This window comes from Pongo pygmaeus, chromosome 3, assembly GCF_028885625.2.
Source record: "Pongo pygmaeus isolate AG05252 chromosome 3, NHGRI_mPonPyg2-v2.0_pri, whole genome shotgun sequence".
Taxonomy (NCBI): domain Eukaryota; kingdom Metazoa; phylum Chordata; class Mammalia; order Primates; family Hominidae; genus Pongo; species Pongo pygmaeus.
The window spans coordinates 43,000,034-43,018,059 of record NC_072376.2 but is presented as its reverse complement, the minus strand read 5'-3'; the positions used below and the strand labels follow the sequence as shown (position 1 = coordinate 43,018,059).

The following is an 18,026-nucleotide window of genomic DNA, read 5'->3' as shown; positions in this document are numbered from 1 at the left end:
CAAAGAGATCCATTGTATAAAATTGCAAATATAGTTAGCAACAATGTTTTGTAGACTTGAATATTAAGAGAGTAGATTTTAAGTATTCTCACCACAAATCAATGATGTCTGTGAGATAATGCATGTGTTAATCAGCTTGATTTAATCATTCCATAATACATATTTCAAAACATCATATTGTACACCATAAATATATATATTTATTTGTCAATTAAAAATAATTGACTAAAAATATAAAAATTTATATTCAGTTATATACTGCCTTAAAGGATTCTGTGTAATTCTTTTTTTTTTTTTTTTTTTGGCAGGTTCTCACTCTGTTGCCCAGGCTGAAGTGCAGTGGCATGATCTCGACTCACTGCAACCTCTGTTTCCTTGGCTTAAGGGATTCTTCAGTCTCAGCATCCCGAGTAGTTGGCACTGTAAGTGTGAGCCACTACGCCTGGATAATTTTTTCTTTCTCTTTTTCTTTTTTGTACAAATTTTTTTTGCCATGTTGCCCAGGCTGGTCTTGAAGTCCTGAGCTCAGAACGACGCACCTGCCTCAGCCTCTCAAAGTGCTTGGATTATAGGCATAAGCCACCATGCCAAGCAGTGTAATTCTTTTACTGTATGTCGATCTGTCTCAATTTATTTTATTGTTTCTCAAAGAGGATGATTTCTATTGTACATGTGGGTTTTTCCCTACTTAAACATTTTGTGTGGTAAACAGTCTCTCTACAAAATGAAGGAAATCTATCTTTAGTGCATAACTCACCCCACCTGCTTCCCTGTTGCTCTGGCCTAAGTCACTATTTTCATGTTGGTTACTCTTTGCTGTGATAACTAATGCATAGAGTCTATTATGTCTAGGGGTCATCTATCTACTGTAGTGCCATTGTACTAAGGTTTAATTCTTTCTTGCTCTTCTCTTCAGTTCATTCTTTTAAAACATTTTCAGCATTGATTTTGGTTATTTATTTACACGTTTCTCAAAAATTTGTGGCATGCCAAATATTTTTGGTACTGTTTATTTGATGAGTAAAAATCTCTACCCTCATGGAGCTTATATTCTGGTAAGAAGAGACAGATTAAAGAAAGTAAAGTATTTCATATGTGTGATGATTATAAGAGTAATTGGAGAAAAAATAAACTGGTTAAATGAAAGGGGACCGTGGAGATGGTATTTTATTTTATATTGTATAGTCAGAGAAGACCTCTCTGGAAATAACTTTTGAGCAGAAATGGGAAAAAAAGTAGTTTAATATGAATTGAAAAGGAAGCTTGTCAGATATTATTATTTATCTCTATTTTAATCTAGAAATACGTTAAGAAGCAATTCTGTAATTTTTAAATTTTTTTACAGATATCGTTAACTCAAATGATCTCTAATTTTATCTCATGTTTAAAAGACACAATTTCAGTTACAGCATTTATATTTGCTTTTGTTCACATATATTTTAAAATTCTCCAGGTGAATATTTTACTATAATTCGAACTATCAAATCCTGAATAGATTAACCCATTTATGCCTGAGGTTGCAATTTTTTAAATTTGTGAATGAAATTCATATATTTTACCTAGAAAAGTTCAAGACACAAGAATTTGAAAAGGAAAAATTTTTATTATGTTGTGTTGTTGAGTTATGTGACATTCAAAAAATGGAACACTAGGCAAAATCCCTGCTACATTGTACGTAATGTATAAAATCATGTTTCTTGTCTCAGGAGGTGGTGAAACCTGCTATCCAGTGTGATATTCAACAGAACGCTTCACGTGCAAGGCAACATCACATTTTTCACATTGAAAAGTGTTGTTCTTATGACACTCAGCATACCACATTTGCATTCCCTGCTTGACTATCCCGTGATTTATGCCGTCATAATATGAGTCAGTGTTACGCTTCTGAAAAGGTCTTCTTTTTCGGCCAGGTTCTAGACGATGACCATGGGTCTTCAAATAATGACATACCACACATCGATGAAACTCCGGAAAATCCACTGGCTTCTCATCGTATGCTTTATGCAATTGCCAAGCATTTTGTAAGACCAATTTGAAACAGAACAAAAGAGGGCTTGATACCATTTATTTCCACGGATTGATGCCTGATACTTATTAATGTTTTCATCCGCTCTGTGTATGACTCCCATGAACTGTTTATATACAGTTTGATCATATTTGGCTGCTGACCTTGGATCTTCTTTTTCAGTTTCTGGAAATAACAACTGACAAGACACAGGGGATCAATAGCAGCACCAGATGAGGCAATGGTGACAACACTGTTATCATTCCACCTGCAGACAGTATTGCCTTTGCCATCAATTCGATAATCGAATGTGCTTCTATCTTTTTTTCTTTAGAGCTACATCTGATTCCAATGGAGCCTTGTCAATGCGATACTTTCTCACCGTACCTGTTTCCTGATGTCCCATTGAACTGAGTTTATCAAGAAGTGCAATGCTGGTGAAAAAGTTATCAAATACAAAATGGTATTGTCCAGGGTGTGTCTCTGTAATTGCCTCACCAAACTGAAGGAGAAGTGATGCACCAACACCAGATTCCTCATGTTTAGTATCAGGGTTTTTACCCTGATAAAGCTGAAACCAGCAATGTAGCCCAGACATGTGGTACCACACCAAATCTTATAGCCAAACCGAATGGGCTTTCCCCAGATAAATTGTTTGCACCCCTGACAACCGAAATAAGGAACGCTGGATTCATCAAAGCTGAAATATGTTTCATTTGGAACAAATTTCATACATCTCTCATTGAGTTTGCTTGCGAGACGTCACCACTTGGAAAACTGGTCCATTGGATCCAAATTTGCATTGTCAGCAACATGCAAATTAGAAAATGTAGTTTCAAAACAGTCATGTCTCATGGCAGTACATTATGCCAGTACATTATGCCAGTACATTATGCGCATCTGTTCTTTGTTCCGCAAACACATGCCTTCTAGGAACTAGATGTAACCACTCAGAAAAATAATTTCCAGAAAAGATTTGAATTTGGAGGTAGTCAAGCCAAGATGTACATCCTTACTTCGAGCACATAAGTTGGAGTCCTTGACAATGAATTCAACAACCTCATCATCATGAAAAAGTTTAAGAATTTCTATGGGAGTTCTCATTTTGGTGAAGAAATCGTTTGGTGTTTCTGTAACTCTACCTCTTACAGGTTGGGCAGTTAGGCCAGCTTTTATCCATTTGCAAACAATTTTGGTCACTTTCCTCCTCTTCGATGGTGGAGGTTGCTGCACAGTAGATGTAGATGAAAATTCATCAGGAGAGTCATCTTTAGGTGCATATGAGGGATCATCTCAGTCAGATCCAGCATCAGAGCCATCTTGAATAAGATATGCAGTTGCACAAAACAAAGAACCTGGCAGATTATTTCTTGTTCCACCTACTTTATCTCCTGAGTGCTCATCAGAAACAGGTGCTGTAGCATTTTCAGGTGATTGTGTCACTATAGCACTTGCTGTCATGTGTCTCTAAAATGTCAATTGTTTCATGTAAACTTAGAGTTTGCAGCATCTTGGGAAGAAAATGAAAAAAAAAGTATTATTAGTCCTAGTGGTAGTGGTTGTGCCTAGTGTCCCAAAAATGGAATGCAAAAAATGTCAAACCCATGACTAATGCAACAGTAATAATCTCGGTATTTTCTTTTTACAGCACAATAGCAAAACAAATAGAGAAGTAATAAAAGATTACTAGTATAGGTTGTAGTTCAGTAAAGTTATATGTACCTGTCTTTTTTTCTTTGTTTGCTTGTGGGTTTTTGTTTTGTTTTGTTTTGAGAGGGAGTCTTGCTCTGTCACCCATGGAGTGCAATGGTACTGAAATCTCTGCCTCCAGGATTCAAGCAATTCTCCTGCCTCGGCCTCCTGAGTAGCTGTATTGCAGGTGCCTGCCACCATGGCCGGGTAATTTTTGTATATATATCTTTTTTTTTTTTTTTTTAAGTAGAGAAGGAGTTTTGCCATGTTGGCCAGGCTGGTCTTGAACTTCTGACCTCTGGTGATCCGCCCACATCGGCCTCCCAAACTGTTGGGATTACAGGTGTGAGCCACTACACCCGGCCTGTACCTGTCTTTGGATACTTCCTCAAAAATATTTCTGAAAACTCATATCACTTTTTTACAAGCTCCCAGCACACCAGCATCTGCAGCAGTGACTAACTCTGTGCACCATGTGATAACATGTATCCTCGGGAGGCAAAGATGTGTGAAAAATCAGACCTAGATGTTGACCTTGAGGAGTAGGATATAAATAACTCCTAAATGCTAAGCATTCCAGTGATGGAACACTAGGCATAAGTTTAATGGCTAAGAGGCTAAAGAATACTTTCAACTTCACAATAATATATTTGTTCAATTTAATTTTAGGACATTATTCTTCCTTTCACTACTTTGTGACTATTATTAATATGTTTTCCTTTGTTATGTATATATATAATACAAAGGATATATATAATAACAAAGGATATATATAATATATATAATAAAGGATATATATATTATATATATAACAAAGGATATATATACTTGTTTAACAAGTATATAATTAAAAATATAGTGTTTTACTTTTTTTTTTTTTTTTTTTTTTTAGACAGAGTCTTGCTCCTTCGCCCAGGCTGGAGTTCTGTGGCGCGATCTCGGCTCACTGCAAGCTCCGCCTGCTGAGTTCGCGCCATTCTCCAGCCTCAGCCTCCTGAGTGGCTAGGACTACAGGTGCCCGCCACCATGCCTGGCTAATTTTTTTTTTTTTTTGTATTTTTAGTAGAAACGAGGTTTCACTGTGTCAGCCAGGATGGTCTCGATCTCCTGACCTCGTGATCCGCCTGCCTTGGCCTCCCAAAGTGCTGGGATTACAGGCGTGAGCCACCGCGCCCAGCCATGTATACTTAATTCATTGTTTTATCTAAGCCGAGTGAATTAAAATCTTAATTTTTACTTTCATGCCTTTCAAATACTTCATGTTAGTTTCTCTTACATTTTTTCCAATACTTAAGACTACACATCATGAAGGAATCAACAATTTAAAAAGATGTAAATTCTTAATCAATTAGGAAAAACTATTTCAAATTTTATAGAGAAATTATATTATTGGCTTTTAAAATGTTTTGCTTATATATAGCTATAGTCTAAAGAATAAAGTTACATGTATGGAGTATTATTTCTTTCATTGATACGTATTAATGTAATCTTCAAATGATTCTAGCCTGTTTGCTTGCTAAATATTTCTAGCTTTTTAAATACTTATGACTGCATATTCAAAGAAATCAGAGGATTTTCAAAAATTTTTTTAGTTTATTGATGTATATTTGAGAGTTAAAAATTATATATATTTAAAGCATACGATTTTATCATTTAATGTATAAATATGTAGTGAAATAATCATCACAAGCAAGTTAAATATTATTTCCATGACTTCAGATAGCTAACTTTTTTTACTTTTTTATTCTTTTTTTTATGAGAACATTTAAGATCTATCCTCTTAGGAAATTCCAAGTATGAAATATAATATTATTAACCACAGTAACCATGCTGTACATTAGATCTTAAGAATTTATTTATCCTGCATAATCAAAACTTGTGCCATTTCTCCATTCTTTCCCCCTCCTCTCACCCCCAGCTTCTGGAAAACTCTATGACTTTGTCTTCTTTTAGATTCCACATATGAATGAGATCTTGAGGTATTCATCGTTCTGTGCCTTGCTTATTTCGTTTAACATAATGCACTCAAAATGTCCTCCAGTTTCATCCATGTTGTTGCAAATAATAGGATTTCCTTCATTTTAAGGCTAAGAAATATTCCAATAGGTATATATGTGTGTATGTGTGTATACATATATACATTAATATCCTTTTACCCACCCATCAAAGTACACTGGGTTGTTTTCAAATCTTGACTATTGTGAATAATGCTTCAATAAACATGGAGGTGAATGTTCAATATGCTGATTTCATTTCCTTGGAAAATATACCAAGCAGTAGGTTTGCTTGGTCGTATGGTAGTTTTATTTTTATTTTATTTTTATTATTATATTTATTATGTTATATATTATATTTATTATATTTTTATTTTATTTTAAGTTCCAGGATACATTCACAGGATGTGCAGGTTTGTTACATAGGTAAATGTGTGCCATGGTAGTTTGCTGCACCTATCAACCTATTGCCTAAGTATTAAGCCCCACATCCATTAGCTATTTATCCTAATGTTCTTCCTTCCCCTGCCCTCCTGACAGGCCCCAGTGTGTGTTGTTGCCCTCCCTGTGTCCATGTGATCTCATTGTTTAGTTCCCACTTATAAGTGAGAAGATGTAGTGTTTGGTTTTCTGTTCCTGTGTTTGTTTGCTGAGGATAATGGCTTTCAGCTCCATCCATATTCCTTCAAAATACATGACCTCATTCCTTTTTATGGCTGCATAGTATTCCCTGGTACATATGTACCACATTTTCTTTATCCTGTCTATCATTGATGGGCATTTGGGTTGGTTCCATGTCTTTGGTATTGTGAATGGTGCTGCAATGAACATACATGTGCATGTATCTTTATAACAGAATGATTTCTATTCCCTTGGGTATATACCCAGTAATGGGATTGTTGGATCAAATTGTATTTCTGGTTCTAGGTCTTTGAAGAATCATGACACTGTCTTCCACAATGGTTGAAATAATTTACATTGCCTCCAACATATAAAAGTTATCCTATTTCTCCATAGCCTCACCAGCACCTGTTGTTTCTTGACTTTTTAATAATGGCCATTCTGACTGGCATGAGACAATATGCCTTTATGGTTTTGATTTGCATTTCTCTAATGATCAGTGTTGTTGAGCTTGTTTTCATATGTTTGTTGGCTGTATAAATATCTTCTTTTGACAAGTATCTGTTCATGCCCTTTGCCCACTTTTCAATGGAGTTGTTTATTTTTTTCTTGTAAATTTAAGTTTCTTGTGGAGTCTGGATATTAGACCTTTGTCAGATGGGTAGATAGCAAAAATTTTCTTCTATACTGTAGGTTGTCTGTTCACTTTAATGACAGTTTATTTTGCTGTGTAGAAGCTCTTTAGTTTAATTCAATCCCATTTGTCAATTTTGCTTTTGTTGCAATTGCTTTTGATGGTTTCATCATAAAATCTTTGTCCCTGCCTATGTCCTGAATGGTATTGCCTAGATTTTCTTCTAGGGTTCTTATAGTTGTGGGTTTACATTTAAGTGTTTAATCTATCTTGAGTTAATTTTTGTGTAAGGTTTAAGGAAGAGGTCCAAAATCAATTTTCTGCATATGGCTAGCCAGTTTTCCCACCACCAATTATTAAATAGGGAATCCTTTCTCCATTGCTTGTTTTTGTCAGATTTCTTGAAGATATATGAAGGCAGCAGCATCTTGATACCAAACTCTGGCAGAGATTATCGGGGGACCTTCCCTGATAATCACGTAGGTTCTTTTCTATTTTCCTAAGCATCAGCTGGCTTGAGAAATAAAAGGACAGAGTACAAAAGAGAGAAATTTTAAAGCTGGGCGTCCGGGGGAGACATCACACATTGGTAGGATCCGTGATGCCCCACAAGCCACAAAAACCAGCAAGTTTTTATTAGGGATTTTCAAAAGGGGAGGGAGTGTGCGAATAGGTGTGGGTGACAGACATCAAGTACTTAACAGGATAATAGAATATCACAAGGCAAGCGGAGGCAGGGCGAGATCACAGGACCACAGGACCGAGGCGAAATTAAAATTGCTAAAGAAGTTTCAGGCACCACTGTCATTGATAACATCTTATCAGGAGATAGGGTTTTGAGATCAACCGGTCTGACCAAAATTTATTAGGTGGGAATTTCCTCTTCCTAATAAGCCTGGGAGCGCTGTGGGAGACTGGAGTTTATTTCACCTCTGCAATCTCGACCATAAGAGACAGGTACGCCCCGGGGGGGCCAGTTCAGAGACCTGCCCCTAGGTGCGCATTCTCTTTCTCAGGGACATTCCATGCTGAGAAAAAGAATTCAGCGATATTTCTCCCATTTGCTTTTGAAAGAAGAGAAATATGGCTCTGTTCTGCCCAGCTCACCGGCGGTCAGAGTTTAAGGTTATCTCTCTTATTCCCTGAACAATTGCTGTTATCCTGTTCTTTTTTTAGGGTGCCCATATTTCATATTGCTCAAACACACATGCTGTACAATTTGTGTAGTTAACGCAATTATTACAGGGTCCTGAGACGATATACATCCTTCTCGGCTGACAGGATTAAGAGATTAAAGCAAAGACAGGCATAGGAAATCACAAGGGTATTGATTGGGGAAGTGATAAGTGTCCGTGAAATCTTTACAATTTATGTTTAGAGATTGCAGTAAAGACAGGCATAAGAAATTACAAAAGTATTAATTTGGGGAACTAATAAATGTCCATAAAATCTTCACAATCCAGGTTCTTCTGCCATGGTTTCAGCCAGTCTCTCTGTTTGGGGTCCCTGACTTCCCACAACAAGAGATACAATAACAAAAAAAAAACTTCAGGCCAATATCCCTGATGAACACTGATGCAAAAATCCTCAATAAAATACTGGCAAACTTAACCTAGCAGCACATCAAAAAGTTTATGCAACATGATCAAGTCATCTTCATCCCTGGGATGCAAGTCTGGTTCAACATACGCAAATCAATAAATGTAATTCATCACTTAAACAAAACCAAAGACAAAAATCACATGATTATCTCAATAGATGCAGAAAAGGCCTTCAATAAAATTCAACATCCCTTCATGTTAAAAACTCTCAATAAGCTAGATATTTCTGGAACATATTTCAAAATAATAAGAGCCATATATGACAAACCCACAGCCAATGGCAGCAGCTGGAAGCATTCTGCTTGAAAACTGGCACAAGACAAGGATGCCCTCACTCACCATTCCCATTCAACAGAATATTGGAAGTTCTGGCCAGGGCAATTAGGCAAGAGAAAGACATAAAGAATATTCAAATAGGAAGAGAAGAAGCCAAACTGTCTCTGTTTGCAGACAACATGATCCTGTATCTAGAAAACCACATTGTCTCAGCCCAAAAGCTTCTTAAGCTGATAAGCAACTTCACCAAAGTCTCAGAATACAAAATCAATGTGCAAAAATCACAAGCATTTCTATACACCAACAATAGACAAGCAGAGAACCATATCATGAATGAACTCCCACTCACAATTGCTACAAAGGAAATAAAATATCTAGGAAAACAGCTAACAAGGGAAATAAAGGTCCTCTTCAAGGTATTTCTATTTTTAATATTTTTGAGAAACCTCCATACTGTCTTCCATAATGGCTGTACTAATTTACATTCTTACCAAGAGTGTACAAGACTTCTCTTTTCACCACATCCTCACCAACATTTTTTTCATGCATCTCTCTGATAGCCATTATAACACGTTTGAGGCATTATTACATTATGGCTTTGCTTTCTATTTTTCTGATGATTATTGGTGATGAGAACTTTTTCATATACCCGTTGGTCATTTATGTGCCTTCTTTTGAGAAAAGTCAGTTTAAGTCTTTTGCCCATTTTGTAAATAGAGTTGTTTGTTTTTTCGCTATTGAGTTCTATAAATTCCCCACATATTTTCTATATTAACTCCTCATTCAATATATGGCTTGCAAATGTTTTCTCCAATTCCATAGGTTGCCTTTTTACTTTGTTGATTGTTTCCTTTGCTGTGCAAGAGCTTTTTAGTGTGATGGAATCTCACTTTTCTTTTTTTTTTTCTGTTGCCTGTGCTTTTGGTGTCAAACAAACAAACAAAAATATTGTCTAGACCAATGTCAGGAAGGTATTTCCCTTCCTCTAAGTTTTCTTCTCGTAGCTTCACAGTTTTAGATCTTACATTTAATTCTTCAGTTAATTTTGAATTAATTTTGTATATGGTGTGAAAAAAGGAAACAATTTCATTCTTCAGCATCTGAATATCTAGTTTTTCCAATACCACTTGCTGAAGAAAGTATATTTCTCCATTTTGTGTTCTTGACATTCTTGTTGAAGATTACTTGACCTGAGATACATGGATTTATTTCTGGGATATCTATTTTGTTGTATTGGTCTATATGCTGTTTTTATGCCAGTGCCACATTGTTGGGATTACTGTAGTTTTATAATATATTTTGAAATCAGAAAGTGTGATGCTTCCAGTTTTATTCTTTTGTTTAGGATTTATTTAGCTATTCAGAGTCTTTTTTGGTTCTTTATGAATTACAGGTTTGTTTTTTTCCATTTCAATAAAGAATGCCACTGGGACTTTGATAGGAATTACACTGACTCTGTAGATCATTTGGGGTAGTATGGATATAAAAAGTAACAAATTTGAAAGCAAGAAGTAAAATTATCTGTTTGCAGACAATATTATCTACATAATAAAACCTAAATGCTTGCAAGGAACTGTCAGAACTAATAAACTAAGTTAGTAAAATTCCAGGATACAGCATTTGCATATAAAAATCAATCACATTTCTATACAAAAACAATTAACTATCCAGAAACAAAATTAAGAAAGCAATCCCATTCACAATAGTAACATAAAGAATAAAACTCTTAACCAAAGAGATGAAAGCATTAAACATTGAATATTATAAAACATTGATAAAAGAAATTAAAGAAAATATAGATAAATGGAAAAACATCCTGTGTTCATAGACTAAAAAACTTAATATTGTTAAAATATCCATACTATGCAGCTTGATTATTTTAAATGGAACAGAAAATATTTGAGCTGTAGAATTCATCACTCAATCTAGAAAATTAAGTTGTGGAGCTTTGCAAAATAACATTGATAAAAATAAATCATTTCAACATTCATATGTCCTTTCTATATCTGAATGTTAATAGTTAATAAATATAGGCTATATTTCATGGTGATGTGATTTATGCACATATATATTTATATACTATTTATTAATTGCTTCAATTTGGATGGACAATTATTTTTGCTGTGGTAGAAGTATGTAGTTTTCTAAGAATTGTATTATAACTCTGTGAAAACAATTCCTGGTTTTGGACCCTATTACGATTGCTAAGCTATAAATAAGTAACAGATTTGGGGTAAATTTAATCATTTTTATCTGAAGGTCTTGGTTGTTTTAAAAAGTATAATAATAATTATTGGTCAAAGAAGTAATATGTGTGTGTGTTTGTGCTATAGGCTATAATTTGCTATTTAGAACATTGTATAATCAGTTTTTCCAGTGCAACAAAGCATCCCAAACACGATGCCTTTTTTTAAAAAAGCATTTATTTGGCTCATGATTCTGTACTGACAATTTGTGCAAAGTTCACCTCGGCTTAACTGATAACACCTTGGGGGTGAGTCAACTGGGGATCACTGTTATATAGGGCCCTCAAATGGGATAGTGGTGACAGCCAGCGTTCCAAGAGCAAAAGAGGAAGCTTGCAAGGCTTCCTGAAGCCTGTCTTAGAAATGTCATAAAATTGCTTCTAAGAAATTCTATTTGTCAAAGGAAGTCTTGAGATAACCAAATTAAAGGGCAAATAGGTTTCACCTCTTGATGAGTGAGCAGCAATGAATTATGACTTTTTATAATCTAATATAAACATTAATCTGAATTTTTAGATAGGCTATCAAGTATACACAAACAAATCAAGTAGTATCTCTATCAGCTAAGAAAATAATTTACTTCCAGATGTTTAATTTGTATACTAAAAGAAAGAAGTCAAAATTTGTTAGATATCACCACCATCTTAAACATAATAAGCAAATAATTTTGATCTGATGTTGTGAAGAAGGCTTTACATGTCATTTATTCACTTTTCAAAAAAATATGATAAATATATAGGCACATGCCTTTTGCAACATTCAGTGTGAAAAACATAATACAATGTATTTGTCACCATTATTAAAAGGAATAATGCATTGGTTGAATTCACTTAGTTAACTTCAAATAATTTTAGAGTAAAGTGTAAACTAAATGATTGTGGAAGATGAATAGCTGGATAAATTGGTTAAAGTAGGCAACTTTGTCTAGTGCCAGTTCTTAGGAGGGATGCTTTCAACTTTTTCCCACTTAGTGTTATGTTGGCTATGGGTTTTTATGTATAACTTACATTATTTTGAGGTATGTTTCTTCTATGCATAGTATCTTTAGGGTTTCTATCATGAAGGGATGCTGAATTTTATCAATGCTTCTTCTGCATCTATTGAGATAATCATATGGTTTTTGTTTTTAATTCTGTTGATGTGGTGAATCGCATTTATTGATTTGTGTTTGTTGAGACATCCTTGTATCCCTGGAATAAAATCCACTTGACTATGTTGTATTATCTTTTTGATAAGCTGTTGGATTTTGTTTACTAGTATTTTGTTGAAGACTTATGAGTCTATGTTCACCTGCATATTGGCCTGAAGTTTTCTTTTTGTTGTTGCTGTCTCTTTTTCTGATTTTGGTGTCAAGGTAATACTGGCCTAATAGACTGAGTTTGGAAGTATTTCTCACTCTTCAATTTTTTTAAGGAGTTTGAGTATAACTGGTATTGGTTCTTTTTTAAATGTTTGATGGAATTCTGCAGTAAAGCTTTCAGGTCAGGTCCTGGAATTTTTGTTGATGGGAGACTGTTTATAAAGGTTTTGATCTCATTATTCATTATGAGTTTGTTGAGATATTATATTACTTTATGGTTCAATCTTGGAAGGTTGTGTATGTCCAGATATTTATGTATTTCTTCTAGGTTTTCCAATTTCTTGTGTATAGGGGTTAATAATAGTCTCTAGTAATTCTTAGTTGTTATGTCTATTTTTTCATTTCTGCTTTTACTTGGGTCTTTTCTCTTTTTCTTAATCTAGCTAAAGTCCTGTTGATTTTGTTTATCTTTTCAGAGAAACAACTTTGTGTTTCGTCACTCTTCTGTGATTTTTCAGTATATGTTTCATTTAGTTATGCTCTGATAGCGTGAAAAGGCTGGTTAGGGTTTTTTGCCCAGGACATCTGTGGTGTGAACCTGCTTACTGCATGGTGCTGCTGAAGAGCTGCTCAGGTTTGGCATTGCCTCTAATCTAGTCACAGAGCAGAGATTTCGTGTCTGAGGTGGTTTTACCTTCCCACCTTGACTCTGGCTATTTTTAGGGATATTTCTCCCTTCAGGCACTCCCAATGCTTCCCATGGGTTCAGGCAGCAGTAGGTCTCCTGCCAGGGAACCCAAGATAGTGGAGTAGCTGGTTGTTCACTTTTTCCAGTAGAGACACTATCATTCAGGGAAATTTTTTCATATGCTTGGTCCTGGGCAGATTGCGGGGAGGGATGTCACATATGTGGAAGTTTGATTTTCTTACCATCTCCTCAGATGTTTTACTTCTCTGTGGCCTGGGAACGGTCTCATCCTCATATTTGAGTTCTGGCATATCTGGTGATAATGTCAATGTTATATATTTGTTTTTGGTTTTCTGCAGGGAGGAGTAGAGTTATCTTGCTTCTAAGGCACCATTTTATTACCAGAAGTCTGTATTAATATTCTATTGCAGGGTAAAAAGTTAGTGCAAACTTTGCAGTTGACTGCCACACTCATTTATCATCTCACAGTTTCTGTAGCTCAGATGTCTGAGATAGGTTTACTGCTCAGGGTTTCACAAGGATATGCCAAGTTGTGGGCAGTGGCAGCAGTCTCATCATTAGCTTGGAGTTCTCTCAATCTCATTCAGGTTGTTGGTATAATTTGTTTCTTGTGGTTGTAGGAATGAAGTCACTGTTGTTTTCTTGCTGTGCTTGGACTGGAGATGACTCTTAGTTCCCAGAAGCCACTCTTTAGCTAGGTAGCTTTCTCCAGAAGAAAGTCCACTGGTTCATAATATGCCTATTTCCTTTCTTCATGCCAGGAACAGAGCATTTTATGCTGCTACTTATCTCTTTTAAGAACTAATTGATTAGGTCAGGTCTATCCAAGATAATATTATTTCCCTTTTATTTCAAATTTAGCTGTTTAGGGATCTTCATTATATCTGAAAAATTCCTTAGTCTATGTAATGCAACATCATCAAGGGAAAGGTGTTCCATCATATTCACAGGCTCTGCTTGCACTCAAGGAAAGGGATTATAAAAGGTACATATATCAGGCAGTAGAATCTTGGGAGCCATCTTGGAATCTGCCTATCATAATGTTCACAGTGACTGAAGAGGAAACTACAAAGAGTAGGCAGAAATAACAAGTAATTAACTTGGAAGTCAAAGAAATTGTTGTGGATGAGAAATATGTAGGAAAGAAAATCTACTATTCTCAAAAAGAACTCAATGTCTGTTTAGTTTATTTAGGGTAATTCAAGTGCAAAACTAAACTACTGTAGCCTTAGAAGATGGATACTAATATTACTTACTCTTAAGCTCTGCTCTCCAGTGTTTCAAAGCCATCCTTATTATAATTAATGGTTTCTGTTATAAAAGAAAGAATGAAAGATAATTATCTCATACAACCCAGATTTTCTTAAGTAGATTAATGTGATGTAAGAGACCAAAAAACTTTAAATATTTTTAACTGTCTCCCATTTCCTCGGTAATGTGTGCTTTCATGTAGGAAATACTCCTCTTACTATGAGTCAGTTCAGTCAGTTAGAATGTCACCTTTGGGTGTTTTAAGAAAGATGAATATAATCTTATTATTATTTCTTTTTCTTTTTTTAAAGCAAATCTTATATATATTTTAATATAAAGGGATTCTTGCCATGTTGCCTAGGCTGATCTCGAACTCCTGGGCTTCTGTGCTCCTGGGCGCGAGCAATCCTACAATGTTGGCCTCGCAAAGTGCTGGGATTACAGGTGTGACCCACCACATCTAGCTGATATGATCTTCTCTAAGGCATTAGGAAAGAAAGTCTTACAAATGTAGAAGCTTAGACTCATGACAGAAGGAAAAAAAATGTGATTTTAAAAAACAAGTTGGCACACATAGGATAATTAATCAAAGTTTCTTCCTATTCTTATTAGTCACATATGTGTACCTCACATTATTAATAACAACTGCTAAGCGGGGAATAATAGAGAAAAAGCAGAAAAGGATTTAAAATCAAATTTATCATTGTTGCAAAAAGTTATAAAAACGAATTAACAGTTGAAAATGTAAAGCACTGATAAAAAAATTTAAACTATTTTTGCTATTTCTGAATATCAGAACGAAAATTTAGGGAAATTTAAAAATGTAGTGTGGTTATGTGCATGTGACTTCTATCTATGTTTAAGTAACACATAAGAAAATCCATTTTAGAGTTAAGCAGCAACAGATAAAAACTTTATCAGTATCTTTTAAAGATGACTTCAGATTGTGATATTCAGTGTGTTTTATTTTTCTTCTATTCATTTATTCATATTAATGTTAATTCATTAATTCACTTATCCACTTCCATAAAAGTATTTATTGGGTAGTCTCATATACAAAGGACTAAATAAGTTTTATTTTTTATATTAATTATCATATAATAACTCTAGGTCATAAATTTATATTTATAAATATTAAATAAACCTGCTGAGAGAGATTACTTATTATCTAAATGTTATCTGAATGATTTTCAACAGAGTGAAATTTTGTCACCAACACCACTACCTCCCAAGACAGTTTGAAAATGTATGTGGTCATTTTTGATTGTCATGACATGAAGGCAGGGATGCTACCAGCCTCTAGTTGGTAAAGACCAGAGATGTTACCAAACATCCCATAATACACACCCTGATCTGTCTGTACATTTTTAAAATTTCAAAATTTTTACATGCATTATTCAGAAATTGGCAGCAGTTTTCTAGTAACTATAGAAAAATCTATTATCCTCGGATGTGAGAATTTACAAAAATGGAACACATTTTGCAAAGTGTAGTGGAAGAATATTGATGCATATGGGCATGCATATGTACGTATGAATTTAAAGTATTTGTTGTAGTGCCAGAGATCTTTGTCAATAGAGCTGAGTTCACAGTGTAAACAATGGCCTGTTTTACTCTGAGGTTTGTTTTTGCCTTGAAAATATGAAAATTTTCTCACAACACTGTGTTTACTTGCTGTATAAAGCAGCCTTGAAAAGTTCTTGACTATTTCATGTAGAAGCGAAGTATTGATATACTTCCAGGTAGGCAGTTATATAAGTAAACTACATTAGAAATTATTCAGATATTAAGATTTTCTACAAAAGCGTTCTATTCCCAACCTCAGTAATCAATTTTTAGTATATAACAGAGTTAATCTGTGCTTCCAAAGCAATCCTAAAACCCAGAATATCTAATTTCTTAGTTTAATTTTATTTTATCTTGTTCTATACTTAGTATAGAAGAAACACAGCTGGTATCCATCTTCTAAAATACATCTATTCACACTCTTGAATTCTATTATTAAATTTAGTTCAAACTTCTTTTATTTAAAATCACTCACTTTCTCAAAACTGCATGGAAAGGTTGACATGTCCTACCTACCTGTGAAGATTAGAGGTAGACTTGATATATTAAAAAGCCCCTCAGAAATTCAGCCATCTGATTTATCATTAAAAAGAACTTTCTTCTTAATGGAACTAGTCCCTTTGATTAAAAGCCCTGCTTTCCAAAATGAAATCATTTTCTAAGCCATGAACATTCTCTGCAGATGTTGTTTCTAGTGGAGTTGAAACACTTTTCCCTATACAGTACTTCTAGTAAAGATAAATTCTAGAGTATAAACAATTACCAATAATAGAATGTTAATGTAGTTTCCTTCATGGCAGATGTAACACAAAAGTATAACAAATTCAAATATATAGAGAAAATTTAAATCAAATTGATTAGCATTTGGATATAATCAGTCATGGGCATGAAATGCTATTTAATCAGGTAATGACTTCATTAAACATCGTTAATCACACACCACCTTGAACCCATTTTCTAAACATAGAATTAATTATTCAAATTATAGCAATTAAAACACACCAGTCAATGGCTGGATTCATTTTTAAAACTACCTAGGCAAGCCTGCCAAGAAAATCTACTCATCATTTGCAGAAGTTGGTGTGTGTGTTGAATATCTACTTCAATAAAATAGACTTCTGAATCAAATGGTACTATAGAAAAAAAAATGGACAACACTGGGTAGTTATTTTTAACCAAATCACATAATCGATTTAGAGAAGTAAATAGTAGATAGAGAATATAATTGAATATTGAAATTTACCATTGTTTCCTCAAATATGGTACACCTCTTTCTTTATCATAGGACCATACTCAATTCAAACAAACTAGAAATACATTTTCCTTACTTCACACAAAATCAACATGTATATATGTATCTATAACCCGTATGTATATGTTCATTTTGTGTGGAGTAATCCACACCATACAAAACTGGAGTGGATTATTTCATTTAATGATGTACATAAACAAAAAATCTTACTTGAGAGATCTCACATCTAATTTTGGATACCGGATATAAAATGAGGAGAACGACTCATAAAATCCTCTAAGCATAGTCAACTACGGAAGAGGCTATTGGGCTTTCTGTTTTGAGGCATACACTTGGAAAACATTTATTGTGTCTCAGCTTAGGAAATTGTTGGATTCTGTTTCATGGCAGTCTTTACATGGTCATTCTTGACCACTCTGGCACTGGAGGAAGAGTTTATTTCCTGATTATGCACACTTATATACTCACTAATGTTCCAATACAACTTAGGGGATGGAATGGGTAACATTGCCTTAAATTTGGCCTGTGTCTCAGGATTATTATTCATCACAATCTAAGATGGTAATTCTCTTAAGTAATACTTTTTTTCAAAATGTGGCCTACTATTTAATTACTCTACATTTAATTCAACATTCCAACTGTTAATGGGCATTATAATAATATACATCCAGAATTCTAACAAAACCTTTTCAAATATTACTTAAAAGTGTTAGCATATTTATACAATTACCAAGGTCATCATTTACTTTCTCCCACCAGTTGAAACCTACTATATAAATTTTCGTGTGAAAATAATTCTTACAATTCCACATAGATAAGGTGAGCATTGAGTATCTGGACATATTTGTGACATAGTTCTTAACAATTTTCCTTTCATTA

At 34.4% G+C, this 18,026-nt stretch overlaps 1 pseudogene; it reads right to left on the bottom strand.

Moving 5' to 3' along the window:
* Positions 1-1,722: 1,722 nt before the first annotated feature.
* On the bottom strand, positions 1,723-13,368 carry LOC129034529 (piggyBac transposable element-derived protein 3-like; annotated as a pseudogene).
* Positions 13,369-18,026: the final 4,658 nt, after the last annotated feature.